Genomic DNA, 18,084 nt, shown 5'->3' on the forward strand with positions numbered 1-18,084 from the left:
CACCGTAACACAACATAAACACAACAGAACAAATACCCAGAATCCCATGCAGCCCTAACTTTTCCGGGCTACATTATACACCTCCGCTACGTAAGTATGCAGCTGAGCCTCATCAGAGTGATCAAAGAGCCGCACGTGGCTCCGGAGCCGCGGGTTGCCGACCCCTGGGCTAGGACATGGCATAAACAGAACTTACGTGGCTGTCATGACTAGGACTATGGCTTGGTTTGTTCTCCCGAGGTGCAAGTGAATTGGACTGGTCAAGGCTTGAAGGTGGGTACATGATTTATTTAAACTATCAAAAAAAAAGAATAAACGAAAAGCGCGCACAGGGGCGGAGGTACAAAACTAGACTATAAACACAAAACTTGCGCATTGGCAGAAACTATGAACAATTAAACAAAATACTAACTGTGGCAATAATAAACAAACTTACTTGGCATGGACATAAAGTGCGCCGAGGTGGACAGAGTGTGACAGAGGGCATAAATGCGGGGATGTCGTCAGGACGAACAACAGAAAATGAAAAGCTTAAATAACACAGACATGATTAACGAAAACAGGTGCGTGACTCAAAACGTGAAACAGGTGCGTGACGTGACAGGTGAAAACTAATGGTTGCTATGGTGACAAACAAGAGTGCACAATGAGTCCAAACGTGGAACAGGTGAAACTAATGGGTAATCATGCAAACAAGACAAGGGAGTGAAAAGCCAGAAACTAAACAAAACATGACTAAGACAAAACATGATTACACAGACATGACAGTGGCATGAACGCGTGATACAAACACAACGAAGGCAGAACGAGTGACTGGCAAAGGCAACTTAAATAATGCCTCTGATTAGCGCTCGGGAAGCAGGTGAGCGGTCGAGCACTAATCAGAGACAGGTGAACACAATGAGTGACCATGACAACCAAAACAAACTCACAGGAGCACAACCAAGAACTAAAGCAGTCCAAAACTAACAGAAATTAACTGAACAAACATGATCCGGACCACGGATCATGACATATTTTGTATCTCTTTATACAGTTTTATAAATAAATAAAGAAGAGAAGATAACAAAAACAAAAGGGAAACAAGGAAAAGAGAAAACAAAGGAAGAAATGACCAATTAAACAGTAAGGAAGGAAAAGTGCATTCTCTTGTGAAAACCACTAAAGGTTCTTAAAGATAAAAGGCCTGGACTCTTTCTTCCCTTTCCTTGGGATCTTCATGTTAACTATCTGTCAACTTGTTTACGTCACGGACACAGACACGTAGGACGGAATACACACGGACATGTTAAGTAGCTACAGAGCTATTTTAAAGCAATGTTAAAAGGATAAAGCCATTGTTTACAAATGTTGGTAAATAAATAACCAGAAAATGTATATTTTGTTGTTTTCTTACCGTACCGAAAATGAACAGAACCGTGACCTCTAAACCGAGGTACGTACTGAACCGAATTTTTTGTGTACCGTTACACCCTTAAACAAGACAATATCAAAGACACATAAAAACAAGTTTTTAAAGGGTTTCAGGCAGGTTAAATTGAGTTTCTGCAATATCTGTTCCAGAGACTGTACCTTAACCCTACTAAACATTTGTGAACAATGCTTAGAAGCCGAGTCTGTGCCAAGAACGCAACACATTCATATCAAATCTACCATTGTTGCCAAGAAGAGGGGTCAAATATGCAACCAGAATGTTGCCAGAAGCATGTTGTTTATTTTTGTGTGTGTTTTTCCACAAAGGGAAGAGACCCCGAATTGCTCAGTTGTACACTGCAAAAAGTCAGTGTTCAAAAACAAGGTAAAAAAATACAAAAATGAGGGGCATTTTATTTGAACTAAGCAAAATTATCTGCCAATAGAACAAGAAAATTTGGCTTGTCAAGATTTTCCAAAACAAGTAAAATGAGCTAACCTCAATGAACCCAAAAATACCTTAAAATAAGTATGTTCTCACTAATAACAACTGTACTAACATCTGAACCAAGGATGTTGTTCCGGCTTGTGATTTAGGGCTATATAAATAAACATTGATCGATACTACTATATGAGTACGTATTTTCTATTGTTTCATTGAAAATAAAACAGCAAAGTCCAGTTGACTGTCATCTGTTTTAATATGAAACACAATTGTGTCAAAGTCATGATTTTTTTTTACATGCTTGAAGTAAGAAATTCTTACTTTGAAAAAATAGTTTTATACTTGTGAGTGTTGATGACACAGCTTTGCAACAGTTGATATTCTAGTTTCAAGCATGTTTTACTCAATATAGGTCATCAAATCTCAGCAACAAGCTGTAATATCTTACTGAGATCATTTAGGACCAAAACACTTAAAACAAGTAAAACACTCTAACATAAAATCTGCTTAGTGAGAAGAATTATCTTATCAGACAGAAAATAAGCAAATATCACCCTTATTTGAGATATTTAATGTTACTTAGATTTCACTTTTTGCAGTGTAGATCATAAGACTTTCATTCAAGAGATTTGGGGATTAAAGTCCCTGTTCTGCTGACCAGAAAGATGTTCTGACAATCCCCTTGCAAATCAAATGTTATGGATTTATTTTGTGTTTAGCACAACCGGACCGGATCAAGAGGGGATAGAAAGAAGAAAATAGACAGAGAGAGACAACAGAACGACAGACCCTTTCCATGGAAAAGTGTATTTATTTCCAAAATTTCATTCAAAACGTTAAACGTCCAGCTCACAAAACCCACGAAAACAGGATTTCAAAAAGTTAGAATACTGTGAAGAAGTCATCTCAAATTTTACAGGGCATGAATGTTTTAAAGGGAGTGTCTCACACTACTCATCTACTAAACTCAAAGCAGCTGCACAGGTTGTCATTAAATTGTCTCAGTTCGGATCAATATGGGGAAGACTGCAGACTTGACAACTGGCCAGAGGGCCATCCTTGATACCTTCCATAGGATGTAAACCAGAAATGTTCATAGCTAAGGAGGCTGGCTGTTCACAGAGTGCGGTGTCCAAACATATCAATGGAAAGTCTAGTCCAGGGGTCGGCAACCCAAAATGTTGAAAGAGCCATATTGGACCAAAAATACAAAAAAAATCTGTCTGGAGCCGCAAAAAATTAAAAGCCATATTACATACAGATAGTGTGTCATGAGATATAAATTGAATTAAGAGGACTTAAAGGAAACTAAATGACCTCAAATATAGCTACAAATGAGGCATAATGATGCAATATGTACATATAGCTAGCCTAAATAGCATGTTAGCATCGATTAGCTTGCAGTCATGCAGTGACCAAATATGGTCACTCCACGCAAGTCAATAACATCAACAAAACTCACCTTTGTGCATTCACGCACAACGTTAAAAGTTTGGTGGACAAAATGAGACAGAAAAAGGAGAGGCATAGAACACGTCCTAGAAAGTCAGAGAAAGTTATACATGTAAACAAACTACGGGGAGTGCAAGGACCGCCAAAATTAGTAGGACAAAACGGCGCTCGCCAAATACTCGAATCAGTGAAGCATGTTTAATAGAGATGTCCGATAAATGCTTTAAAATGTAATATCAGAAAATATCGGTATCGGGTTTTTTTTTTATTATCGGTATGTTTTTTTTATTATTAAATCAACATAAAAAACACAAGATAGACTTACAATTAGTGCACCAACCCAAAAAACCTCCCTCCCCCATTTACACTCATTCACATAAAATGGTTGTTTCTTTCTGTTATTAATATTGTGGTTCCTACATTATATATCGTGCTGCTGGTCCACTGATAGTACTAACCTTTAACAGTTAATTTTACTAATTTTCATTAATTACTAGTTTCTATGTAACTGTTTTTATATTGTTTTACTTTCTTTTTTATTCAAGAAAATGTTTTTAATTTATCTTATTTTATTTTATAATATTTTTAAAAAAAAGGACCTTATCTTCACCATACCTGGTTGTCCAAATTAGGCATAATAATGTGTTAATTCCACGACTGTATATATCGGTATCGGTAATTAAAGAGTTGGACAATATCGGAATATCGGCAAAAAGCCATTATCGGACATCCCTAATGTTTAATATAAACAGTGTGCTTTATAACAATTATGGAGGTTTGTGTCATGTTTGTCCTTCTACAGAAACCATTTTAAAACAAAAAATATATTTTTTTCCCCTCATCTTTTTCCATTTTTCATACATTTTTGAAAAAGCTCCAGAGAGCCACTAGGGCGGCGCTAAAGAGCCGCATGCGGCTCTAGAGCCGCGGGTTGCCGACCCCCGGTCTAGTGGAAGGGAAATTGTGGCAGGAAAAGATACACCAGCAGAAGAGCTGTCCGTGGGCTTCTGTCAATTATCAAACAGAAGATTCATGAATCTGGCAAAGTAGGAAACGGTGATTTTTTCACAGTATTCTCATTTATTGAAATGCTGTTTTCGTGGGTTTTGTGAGCTGGAAGCCCAAATGATGTACAAATAAACAACTAAATACTTGAAATTGTTCAAGTTGTGGGCCCTGAATCTATAATCCATGGAAGTTTAACATTTTGAATGGAATTATGGAAATAAATACACTTTTCTATAATATACATTTTTTTTGGAAAGGATCAGCGGATACAAAATATACAAAAATGATGCCAATATTCGTAAAAATATAAATTAGTGAAGTAGAAAGAAACGACAATGAGCGTTAATACACTATCATTGGGACAATATTAATAGTAATAATAGTATTGGTAATATTATTTTCCTCTATCACCATTGCAATTTTGTGACAATGTAATAATACATATAATTAGATCAATAATCAGATTATAATTACCGTATTTTTCGGACTATAAGTCGCAGTTTTTTTCATAGTTTGGCCGGCCTCCAGTGCGTTTTATAGATGTTTTTTTCATTCTTTATTATGCATTTTCGGCAGGTGCGACTTATACTCCGGTGCGACTTATACTCCGAAAAATACGGTAGATCGGTGGTTCTTAACCTTGTTGGAGGTACCGAACCTCACCAGTTTCATATGCGCATTCACCGAACCCTTCTTTAGTGAAAAGTAAAATGTTTTTTTTTTTTTAATTCAAGACAAAGTTATATGTTTTTGGTAACACTTTAGTATGGGGAACATATTCTAAGTAACAAAGACTTAATTTAGTGCAGTGGTTCTTAACCTTGTTGGAGGTACCGAACCCCACCAGTTTCATATGCGCATTCACCGAACCCTTCTTTAGTGAAAAGTAAAATGTTTTTTTTTTTTTAATTCAAGACAAAGTTATATGTTTTTGGTAACACTTTAGTATGGGGAACATATTCTAAGTAACAAAGACTTAATTTAGAGTTTTTTTTGACACTAAGGGAACATTATCTAAGTAACAGAGACTTAACTTAGAGTTATTTGGTTAGGGTTAGAGGGTTAGGGTTATACCGGTAATAAGCCCATGCCGAATAAGGCCTTAATAAGTACTTAATAATGACTAGTTAAGAGCCAATATGTTACTAATTTGCATGTTAATAAGCAACTAATTAATGGTGAATATGTTCCCCATGCTAAAGTGTTATCATGTTTTTTTACTGGTGTACAAAATGAACCGTGCATGAACATCACCTTGTTCAAACAACAAAACCAACACAGTGCATAAACTCACAACAAATTACACACCTGCAAATTAGTCTGACTTCTGCTGTTGCCGTATCTGTAATACGCCGATAGGGAGAAGTTTTTATTCACACGATGAGTCGGGTGTGTTTTGACCTCCGCCGAACCCTGACTCACCGAACCCCTAGGGTTCGATCGAACCCAGGTTAAGAACCACTGAATTAGATAAATAATCGGATTATAAAAGAAAGAAGAACAAAAGAGGAGTGTAGTACATTAACTTATACAATGTCATACCTGCCAACTTTTGAAATCAGAAAAACCTAGTAGCCAGGGTCCAGGGGCCGCAGGCCCCGGTAGGTCCAGGACAAAGTCCTGGTGGGGGGTTCAGCTCGCCCCCCGACGCAAAATGATTATTAGCATTCAGACAGGTTAAAATGTTGCTAAAACCATCACTGTTTGGGCAACAAAAAACGTTGAAAGTTTTCCACTTGTATCGCTAGCAACGGCATTAGACTTGTGTTTTTTTGTCCCAACGTGGTCTTTTACATCGCTAATTCCTCCGTGTCCGATCGAAAAATCTTGTCTGCACAAGGTGCAATTCGCGTAGTTTTCACCCTTTTTGGAACGGATAATTATTCCCGCATAGGCTTTTGAATATTCTTCACGGAATGACTGCACTTTTCTTTTCGGTTTAAGACTCGCCTTTTAGCGCGCGCGCGGTGCCTTTCTGCGCGCTCTCTGTGTACTCCTGGCATCTCTCCTCGTGCTGTCATGTTTCTTTTTGGCACTTTGGAGGCGGGTATGCTTAGACGGCCCCTCCTTTCTGATTGGCTGTGAGCATTTTTCATATGACCAATTATTCTCCAGTGTAGCAACGTTGTAGCCATCTTACCTCGGACATCTAGCCTCAATCATTACATTGATGTCAATGGTACATGTACTAATTAAATTACCATAACTTGCTCGATTTTTGACCAATTTACAAACGGTTTGCCTTGTTACAAATCTTATTACATGTAGATATGACATAGGATGCTGTACCTGTTGAAATTACCTCTTTCGCTTTAAAAAAAAAAGACTTAATTGTGCAACATAGTTGTGTAGGGTCAGTTAGTCAGTTCTCTGATTATTTTAAACTGTTTCAGAATACATTATTAAAAGCTATTTTTAACATTTTAAAAACAAAATTCAAAGATTATTTCATTAATTTTATGGCTGAATCAAAAGAAATTCCATAAATTAGAAAACAAATGTTCAAGAAGAAGTGAAAATATAAAATAATGTTATGGTTGGATGTTATTGCTGGTGGACCAGTTCTGGCTGAAAGATGTGATTATGGTGTTTGTTGTCTTATTATTTATTTGGGTCACATTTTGTATTACCCTGTATTGTGTTTATGTGGTATGAAATAACCTTTATCAGCGCGCGACATTTTTTTTATCCACTTCTTCCTCCGTAAATCTTGATACATATTGACGATGACCCGCCCTGCTATACTTCTGATTGGCTCTGAGCATTTTTCAGCGTTTTTCGCCTGACCAATCAGAAAGAAGGGGCCGTCTAAGCATACCCGCCCCCAAAGTGCCAAAAAGAAACATGACAGCGCGAGGAGAGATGCCAGGAGTACACAGAGAGCGCGCAGAAAGGCACCGCGCGCGCTAAAAGGCACCACGCTCGCGCAAAATGGTGTCGCGCGCGCGCACGAAGTGGAGAATCAGCGCACGATAACAGTTTTTATGCGCTCGGATTTTTGGCACTAATGTGACGCCATACAACTGGTGCCTCGTGCTTGGCAGCGGTGCTATAAATAGCCTCGCGCATGGCATTCGGAATGGCTCGATAGGAAGTTACGGGAGGCAGCGTCGATTGTCATTGTTGTTATGCGATTTCGTGAATAAAACTTTTATAAAAATATTTTTTTTTAATTAATGAAAAACCGTATTTTTTATCACTGCAACCGTAACCCGGAATAGGTTGATGAAAACCGTACTAATTACGGGAAAACCGGAGTAGTTGGCAGGTATGCAATGTTATGGTAATAATATGTCAAGTGTAGAGCGGTGTGCTGTGTTTTAGGTGATGTGTATTTGTACGAGTCTAGATATGTGTAGAAATATGTGTTTGCCGAAGCTGGCTTTAATATCTACAGCATGTCTTAATGGACCTCTGGACAAACCTAAGGCCGAATGGCTGAAAGGCGTCGGACTGATGAAAGGTCCACTAAGACATGCCATAGATATTAAAGATCTTTTTTAATTAAAGGAGAGTTTGTCTTGGTTTTTTTTTGGATGACCTTCCCACTTTTTTGAGGCCATATCAGGAGGTAGTGAAACTACTCTGGTTCACAGTTAATGAAGCAGCATTATTTGTCTTGTTCTACTTGGCTCACTGTTAGTTTTCCTCCATGAACCTTCTGTGTAGTGGACTGGAATGGACTGTCACAGTGCTACTTCCTCCTCGACAGCTGTCGTTTTGAGCCACAATAGAGTGAAACCTCTCTTGTCTGGGCGTGTCCCCTTTACAAGAGGATAAATACTAGGGGGGGCAAAGAAATCGATTTTCAAATGAGTCGCAATTCCTATTTGTAACGACTCCTGATAGATTAAAAAAATTAAATAGATTTTTAAAAATAATAAATATATTAATTTTATTTTATTTTATTATTTATTTTTAGTGTCATGTTAATTTCCCCCCCAAACAAGTAACCCACAAAAATTATATATAAATGAATCGGTCAAATAAGTACAGGCAAATATTGACATGAAGCCAAATGTCTCCTTGTGGTAATATTTCAGCTTCGAAATGGATGAGCAATATGAGCCCATCAGCACGGACGAAGGGGCGAAATTGCCGTGATGCAACAAGCGAATAAACAACGTCCAACCTTGTTTTTCCAACTGGGAGAAAAAAAATGCACTTTAAGATGTTAATTATTGCTTCCAGAAATGAATCCATTTTATTTATTTATGACAACAAAGTTATTTCTCTTCCAATGACAGTACAATAACAAACAATTCTACAGTAATGAGAAATTAAAGTTTATATCCTTTTCAATAGTTACCGTATTTTTCGGACTATAAGTCGCAGTTTTTTTCATAGTTTGGCCGGGCTCCAGTGTGACTTATATATGTTTTTTTCCTTCTTTATTATGCATTTTCGGCAGGTGCGACTTATACTCCGAAAAATACGGTACTTGCATTATTATTATATATTATGAATACACTACATTATAAACACTGTATAGTTTTTATCGATTATTTCTTCAGTTTAACATTATGATGTGGACAAAACTCTGAGTCTGTCTGCATAAAGTCAAATATTTGTGAAAGTTAATTATTAAATATTGTTCTAATGTGTGGCACATTGAGACAAGAATATGTTGATTGACAGTCAAAAACTAACATGTCTTCCTTCACTCGTTATTTTCGCAGTTTTATGCATTCATATGTATAATATATAAAAATTGCAAATCGACTCGCAATTTTGAAGAGAAAAATCGCAATTACCGTATTGTACAGATTATAGAGCGTATATAAGCTGCACCCACTAAATTTTAGGGACATTTATTTTTCCATATGTTAGCCGCACCGGACTATAGGCAGCAGATATGTACGTTGTGAAATGAGTTATTTACACGGAAATATTCTGTAAATGTTTATTTACATACTTTAATTGTTTTCCAAACGATGCCTGTAACACGGCAGTAAAACAGCTGATCAAACAAAACAGAAGTCATCGTCATGGACCCACTAGCTGCGCAAGCTAGCTCTCCAATCAGCTAAACCGACTCAACTCCACGGTGACGTTTTGGTGTATTTACTGAGGGATTTGTGGAACTGAAACAATATAAAAAGAATGCCATTGTAAGTTAATAATACTAGCTATCCATGCACTTAGGTAAAACCGAATCCATCCTATTTGGGTCCCAAATCCCAAATCAACCTTAAGAAAGTCAGTGACTTCACTATTGAAGTGGGTGACATTGTTATCACCAGGAAAAATGAGGTCACCTACCTAGGTTCCATTCTAGAGGCTAATCTTTCCTGTGATAAAATGGCAACCAAGGTAATCAAAAAGGTCAACCAACGAACAAGATTTCTCTACAGAATCTCCTCACTGGTCAACAAAAGCACCATGAAGATTCTAGCAGGAACTCTCATTCAACCCTTTTTCGATTACGCATGCACCTCCAAAACCCTCAAATCTAGACTCCAAACATCCCAGTACAAGCTAGTCAGGTTACTTCTAGACCTCCACCCCAGATCACAACTCACTCCTACCCACTTCTCCAAAGTGGGCTGGCTCAGGGTGGAGGACAGAGTCAAACAACTTGCACTGAGCCTAGTCTATAAAATCCGCTACACCTCCCTGATACCGAAGTACATGTCAAACTACTTCCTTAACGTAAATGACCACCGTAACCACAACACCAGGGGGAGCTCCACTAACCACGTTAAACCCAGATTCCGATCTAACAAAGGTCTTAACTCATTCTCCTTCTATGCCACATCAATATGGAATGCACTCCCAACAGGTGTAAAAGAAAGGGCATCTCTATCCTCCCTCAAAACCACACTAAAACAACACCTCCAGGCAACTACAACCCTAGCCTAACACCCTCCCCCCACCACATCCCACCTCCCCAGGATTGTAAATAATCAAATGTAAATAATCTAATGTATATAATTGTTCTTATGCTTTCTGAACTCACTATGTTCACTGCTCGCTGTACATATCCTACCAAGTCAGACCTACACTGTTTCAATGTCCATTTCTCTGATGATGCAATTGTTGATGACTGAAGTGTTGATACCAACCAAACCTAACCCCAACCCCCTCCACAACCCACCCCCGTATTGTAAATAATTCAATGTATATACTCTGATGATTAACTTGTGTGATGACTGTATTATGCTGATAGTATTTTTTTGACTGTATTATGCTGATAGTAGGGGTGTGGGGAAAAATCGATTCAAATTCGAATCGCGATTCTCACATTGTGCGATTCAGAATCGATTCTCATTTTTTTAAAAATCGATTTTTTTAATTTTTATTTATTTATTAATTGTTTGTTTTTTTTAATTAATCAATCCAACAAAACAATACACAGCAACACCATAACAATGCAATCCAATTCCAAAACCAAACCCGACCCAGCAACACTCAGAACTGCAATAAACAGAGCAATTGAGAGGAGACACAGAACAAACCAAAAGTAGTGAAACAAAAATGAATATTATCAACAACAGTATCAATATTAGTTACAATTTCAACATAGCAGTGATTAAAAATCCCTCATTGACATTATCATTAGACATTTATAAAAAATAAAAAATAAGAAGTGGCTTACACTTGCATCGCATCTCATAAGCTTGACAACACACTGTGTCCAATATTTTCACAAAGATAAAATAAGTCATATTTTTGGTTCATTTAATAGTTAAAACAAATGTACATTATTGCAATCAGTTGATAAAACATTGTCCTTTACAATTATAAAAGCTTTTTACAAAAATCTACTACTCTGCTTGCATGTCAGCAGACTGGGGTAGATCCTGCTGAAATCCTATGTATTGAATGAATAGAGAATAGTTTTGAATCGGGAAAAAATCGTTTTTGAATCGAGAATCGTGTTGAAGTGAAAAAAAAAAGAAAAGATTTTGAATCGAATCATGACCCCAAGAATCGATATTGAATGGAATCGTGGGACACTCAAAGATTCACAGCCCTAGCTGATAGTATATATTTGTACCATGAATTGATTAACGTGGTTGAAAAACTTATTCAGGTGTTACCATTTAGTGGTAAATTGTACGGAATAAAAGTTTCAATCAATCAATCAAACAAAGACACTTTCAACCATGTTAGCATATTAGACTTAGACTTCCTTTTTATTGTCATTCAAATTTGAACTTTACAGCAAAGATAAGAACGAAATTTCAATGACTGTAGCTTCATTATATTATAATAGCACGTACAAATATGCATGAAAACACTCCTACAGACATCAAACATGGAATGATTTAGTAAGTAAGAATTGTTTTTAGTTATTTTGTAAAACTTACAAATATTGCTTGGAGTGATGAATAGAAACACTACGGATGGCTATAAGACGGAGCGGCAATTCCACTTCCGGTTGAAAGGACTAAAGGCGAGGGAATTGAAGTGCCGTTGCACAAACAATAACATACCTTATCAGTGTGTTTACTTGTTGTTTTTTTTAACTATTGCATTATATGAAAAATCCATAAATTAGCCGAACCGTGTTATAAGCCGCAGGGTTCAAAACGTAGGAAAAAAAGTAGAGGCTCATAGTCTGGAATTTACGTCAAGTTTTTTCTCAGAACCGTGCAGCCCTTAATTACACTGGTGTGATGTTGGACGGCGTCAAGCGTTGCCATGCTGACACATCTGTCCCTAAAACATGGCCATCAGCAGGTTTGAGCATAAATATTGACACATCGCCTCTCACAGAGATTGCCGTTTGGTCCGCTTCCTGTCTGGGGGTGTACAAAGCGTCTATAAATTCCCCCCCACAACCCCCTCTCACCCTATAATGCCAGTGAGCTCATGCTTCATACGTGACCCGCACGCACAATTACACCATGTCTGTCATGATGTCATTCCAAGATGACTCCTCGCGCACTTGATCTCACCGGGGGGAACGTCAGATTAGAGAGAGGACGCATCTTCCTTTGGTGTGTGTGTGTGTGTGTGTGTGTGTGTGTGTGTGTGTGTGTGTGTGTGTGTGTGTGTGTGTGTTCTAGCAATGCTTACTTAATGGGGACATCACTCTGTTTACACAGTCACCTTTAGGGGACCTCTGACGGTATGGGGACAAAAAAAACAGGTTCCCTAAAGGGAAACCTTTTTAAATGATAGTCAGATCCATTCTGAATATGTGGTTTAAGGTAAGATAATCCTTTATTGATCCCACAACAGGGAAATTTGGGTTACTTTGTTTACGTGTTTCAAATACCGTATTTTTCCGAGTATCAGTCGCACCGGCCGAAAATGCATAATAAAGAAGGAAAAAAACATATATAAGTGGCACTGGAGTATAAGTCGCATTTTTGGGGGGAAATGTATTTGATAAAAGCCAACACCAAGAATAGACATTTGAAAGGCAATTTAAAATAAATAAAGAATAGTGAACAACAGGCTGAATAAGTGTACATTATATGAGGCATAAATAATCAACTGGTATGTTAACGTAACATATTATGGTAAGAGTCATTCAAATAACTATAACATATAGAACATGCTATACGTTTACCAAACAATCTGTCACTCCTAATCGCTAAATCCCATGAAATCTTATACGTCTAGTCTCTTACGTGAATGAGATAAATAATATTATTTGATATTTTACGCTAATGTGTTAATAATTTCACACATAAGTCGCTCCTGAGTATAAGTCGCACCCCCGGCCAAACTATGAAAAAAACTGCGACTTATAGTCCGAAAAATACGGTATTGGTAAAAGAGAAAATTAATTTTCTTGAAAAGTGATACATTTGTTATCCTGGCATTAATAGTACTGTGATTCTGCATGGTATACATCCTTAGTTAAAACTAATACATTTTTCCAAAAACAAAATCTGGTTTAGTGTTCCTTAGGATGACATTTTCATCAGTAGTGTTTATAAGAGTGTTTCAGTAGTGTATGTAAGAGTGTTTGAGTAGTGTTTATAAGAGTGTTTCAGTAGTGTATGTAAGAGCATTTCAGTAGTGTTTATAAGAGTGTTTCAGTAGTGTATGTAAGAGCATTTCAGTAGTGTATATAAAAGCATTTCAGTAGTGTGTATAAGAGTGTTGCAGTAGTGTATGTAACTTTACTTTACTTTACTTTATTTATTTATAAGCACATTTAAAATTTACCACAGGGGTAGCCAAAGTGCAGGTTAAAAGATAATACGAGTGCCGAGCAAACAACAAAACACAAACAGAACACGATAAAAAATAAATAAATAAAATAGAATAAATAAAAACAGGTTCACAGCAAGTGTATTATGGGGCGCCATTGCAGGATGGGTATCACTCAGTGTTAAAAGCCATGGAATAAAATTATGTTTTTAAGAGAGATTTAAAAACAGGAAGAGAGGAGGCTTGTCTAACACCCAGGGCTAGGTCGTTCCAGAGCTTGGGAGCAGCAACGGCGAAAGCTCTGTCACCTCTAAACTTCAGCCTTGTGTCAGAGCATTTCAGTAGTTTATGTAAGAGCATTTCAGTAGTTTATGTAAGAGCATTTCAGTAGTGTGTATAAGAGTGTTGCAGTAGTGTATGTAAGAGCGTTGCAGTAGTGTATGTAAGAGCATTTCAGTAGTGTATGTAAGAGCATTTCAGTAGTGTATGTAAGAGCATTTCAGTAGTGTATGTAAGAGCATTTCAGTAGTGTATGTAAGAGCGTTTCAGTAGTGTTTATAAGAGTGTTTCAGTAGTGTATGTAAGAGCATTTCAGTAGTGTACGTAAGAGCATTTCAGTAGTGTACGTAAGAGTGTTGCAGTAGGGTGAGTGAGAGAAAAACATTTCAGTTTGTGAGAGCATTTCAGTAGTGTGTATAAGAGTGTTTCAGTGGGGTGTGTGAGAGAAAAAAATGTCAGTTGTTTATGTGAGAGCATTTCAGTAGTGTATGTAAGAGGTAATTCTGAATAATGTCCCTAACGGCCCCTCATACGTGCTTACTTAATGGGGACATCGCTCTGTTTACACAGTCACCTTTAGGGGACCTCTGACGGTATGGTGACAAAAAAACAGGTCCCCTAAATGGAAACCTTTTTAAATGATAGTCAGATCCATTCTGAAGATGTCTAAGTGATTTTTAAGCTTTGGCCCATAAAACATGTTTACTGGTTAGTTTGAGTGTGAGACATTTGCACAGCAGCCCCCTCATCGGGCTGTAGCTGGTACTGCACTCGCTGCTTTTTTTTTTTTTTTTTTTAATGGGCCTCAGTAGTCACGTACAAATTTGTGTGAATTATGCAAAATTGTTTACATTTGCCGGAATTCCTGGGGGGAGTGCTCAGAGAGTATGGGGTAACGGACTGTCTTATTGTGGCAGTTCGCTCCCTGCATAATCAGTGTCAGAGCTTGGTCCGCATTGCCGGCAGTAAGTCGGACACGTTTCCAGTGAGGGTTGGACTCCGCCAAGGCTGCCCTTTGTCACTGATTCTGTTCATAACCTTTATGGACAGAATTTCTAGGCGCAGTCAAGGCGTTGAGGGGATCTGGTTTGGTGGCTGCAGGATTAGGTCACTGCTATTTGCAGATGATGTGGTCCTGATGGCTTCCTCCGGCCAAGATCTTCAGCTCTCACTGGATCGGTTCGCAGCCGAGTGTGAAGCGACTGGGATGGGAATCAGCACCTCCAAGTCCGAGTCCATGGTTCTCGCCCGGAAAAGGGTGGAGTGCCATCTCCGGGGAGGAGATCTTGCCCCAAGTGGAGGAGTTCAAGTACCTCGGAGTCTTGTTCACGAGTGGGGGAAGAGTGGATCGTGAGATCGACAGGCGGATCGGTGCGGCGTCTTCAGTAATGCGGACGCTGTATCGATCCGTTGTGGTGAAGAAGGAGCTGAGCCGGAAGGCAAAGCTCTCGATTTACCGGTCGATCTACGTTCCCATCCTCACCTATGGTCATGAGCTTTGGGTCATGACCGAAAGGACAAGATCACGGGTACAAGCGGCCGAAATGAGTTTCCTCCGCCGAGTGGCGGGGCTCTCCCTTAGAGATAGGGTGAGAAGCTCTGTCATTCGGGGGGAGCTCAAAGTAAAGCCGCTGCTCCTCCACATCGAGAGGAGCCAGATGAGGTGGTTCGGGCATCTGGTCAGGATGCCACCCGAACGCCTCCCTAGGAAGGTGTTTCGGGCACGTCCGACCGGTAGGAGGCCACGGGGAAGACCCAGGACACGCTGGGAAGACTATCTCTCCCGGCTGGCCTGGGAACGCCTCGGGATCCCCCGGGAGGAGCTGGACGAAGTGGCTGGGGAGAGGGAAGTCTGGGCTTCCCTGCTTAAGCTGCTGCCCCCGCGACCCGACCTCGGATAAGCGGAAGAAGATGGATGGATGGATGGATGGATGGATGTTTACATTTGGTCCCCATGAACCATCCATCCCATCCATCCATTTTCTACCGCTTATTCCCTTTTGGGGTCGCGGGGGGCCCCATGAACCATATTAACGCTTTTTCCCCAGGGTTGCCAGTAAGAATGATCAGCACATTACTTCACCAATCCAGAGATTTAAAGACGTGTATGAGCTAACTGGGCAGTGGACATTTTACCAAAAATGTTTTATGCCTCCACAACCTGTAGAAAGGGTGGTACCCACAAGTCATGATCAAAAACTTGGTCCCCATTCCAAATGATAACCAGTATTTGTGTGTGTGTGTGTGTGTGTGTGTGTGTGTGTGAGCCTGGGGAAGTTAGTGGGTCTCCCCCAGCTCCATCTTTGAAGTATGCAGTGGACCTTGTCATTACAAGCAAGCCTTTCATCTAAGTGTGTGTATTGTTAGCGTAAGGCTGGGATGTCAAGAAGTCAACGAGGTTGTCATTTCAGATAAAAAAGGCAAAAAGATTTTTTTTAAATGACTCATTGATTCACCACAACCCTTTATTCTTTTTACGAGTGTCTTTTTAAAGATTTTTTTTATTTTTAATTTGTTGTAGTTTATTGCAACCGACTTCCCGTTAAGTGGAGCACACTTGCGGTCACTTTAAAGCTCCATACATGTGCTGCCAGTCTGCGTGATGAATGTTACGATCTCCCGTGGTGTTTGACTCACTCGGCCGTAGAGTAGCAGACACCAGATGACATGCAGCGTTAGTTGTGTTCCTTGTAAATAAGTTGAAACATGGAACATTTTGCTGCTTCACACGCGCATCAGTCAGGATAATTTTTTGACTGAACGAGACACCCAGAATGTACATGAAAATAAAGAATGTGGGATTTACAATATTAACTACGAAGCATAAAACACTGAATATTGACAACATATGAACGTCACACCCCCTCTCCATCCACATATTTTACATTCAAGCGAAACGCAACAAAAATGCAACAAACAGCGAAATATGAACGCGAAGGGTAAAAAAAAAAAAAAATCCCACCTACAATCTGATATATTACTTAACTTTAGAACTTTGTTTTAAAAATCTCTGACACCCGCATTTTCAGGCTCGCTCTGGAAACACTCTGTGGAAACGCTCCCCACCCACACTACTTGGTGCCTCGGCTGAGCTGCTGTGACCTATATTACCATAGTAACTAATTAGATGACCATAGTAACTCATTAAATTATCATAGTAACTAGTATATCATGCAAAAGCGCAGATTCCAAGCATTGAAAGACTTAGTATAGTTGAAGACTTCCGGTCATTAGAAAACATCACTGCACATCACAATGGTAGCTACTAGAGATGCGCGGTTTGCGGGCACAACCGCGGAGTCCGCGGATTATCCGCGGATCGGGCGGATGAAATTAAAAAAAATTAGATTTTATCCGCGGGTCGGGTCGGGCGGTTAAAATAAAAAAAAATTAGATTTTAAATAGATTCAGGCGGGTGGCAGTTAAACCAATTCGGAAATATATATACATAGTTAAATGTTGTTACCCACATACGAAAAACGAGCAGGCACCTGCAGCATATGCCACAACAGAAGAAAAAAAAAAGAAAAGAGATGGACACTTTTACGGAGCGGAGAAGGGGCGCCTCGCCGGGGTCCGGGACCGAGGCCCCTTCCCCCGAGAGGGCCCCACCGGGAGCCGTAGCTGAGGCGATCCGCGAGAAGGGCCCGACGCACGTCCAGGGTCACCACCGCGCCCACCGCACCGACACCCCGCCTCATCCGCCTTCGCCGCGGCCGGCGTCACGCGTAGCAGGTAAGCAGCTTACCTGCCCGCCACCCCCGTGGCCGGGGGCTCATAACAGGGGTCGCTCTGCCCGCGCAGCTTACCTGCCCGCCACCCCTGTTGCCGGGGGCGCGTAACAGGGGTCACTCCGCGCGCAGTGCGCTCACGAAAGGGGTGGGGCTCACCCTGGTTGATATAGACAGCAGGACGGTGGCCATGGAAGTTGGAACCCGCTAAGGAGTGTGTAACAACCCACCTGCCGAATCAACTAGCCCTGAAAATGGATGGCGCTGGAGCGTTGGGCCCATACCCGGCCGTCGCCGGCAGCGAGACCCGTTTGGGGGCTTTTTAGCATTAAGCTAATGTTACATGATTCGGCAATTGCTAATCAATAAATAGCTAGTTCTGTTTTAAAGTCGGGTTAATATTGTGGAGGGGGCTATATTGTTATGGAAAATAATAATGTAACGTTAGGTAATTACAGTACTCCCACCTTACATTCCTCAGGGACATTTGTATTAGATCTTTTAAGCAGGTGTTTTTTGTTTACATTGCTATTGCCTTCTGGTTAGCTAATGTTTGCCCTGCAGGTAATAGTCACTTTTCCACCCCTTTATATATTAGGTATAGTTGTAAGTAAAAAAAGGTCAAAGACAAAGCTATTCGGG

At 39.7% G+C, this 18,084-nt stretch overlaps 1 protein-coding gene across 3 annotated transcripts in view; it reads right to left on the minus strand.

The window, feature by feature from the left end:
* The window catches only part of brf1a (BRF1 general transcription factor IIIB subunit a), a 233,891-nt gene that overhangs the window by 135,408 nt on the left and 80,399 nt on the right, over positions 1-18,084 (minus strand). The window lies entirely within an intron of this gene.

Source organism: Nerophis lumbriciformis, linkage group LG26 (assembly GCF_033978685.3).
Source record: "Nerophis lumbriciformis linkage group LG26, RoL_Nlum_v2.1, whole genome shotgun sequence".
Classification (NCBI taxonomy): Eukaryota; Metazoa; Chordata; class Actinopteri; order Syngnathiformes; family Syngnathidae; genus Nerophis; species Nerophis lumbriciformis.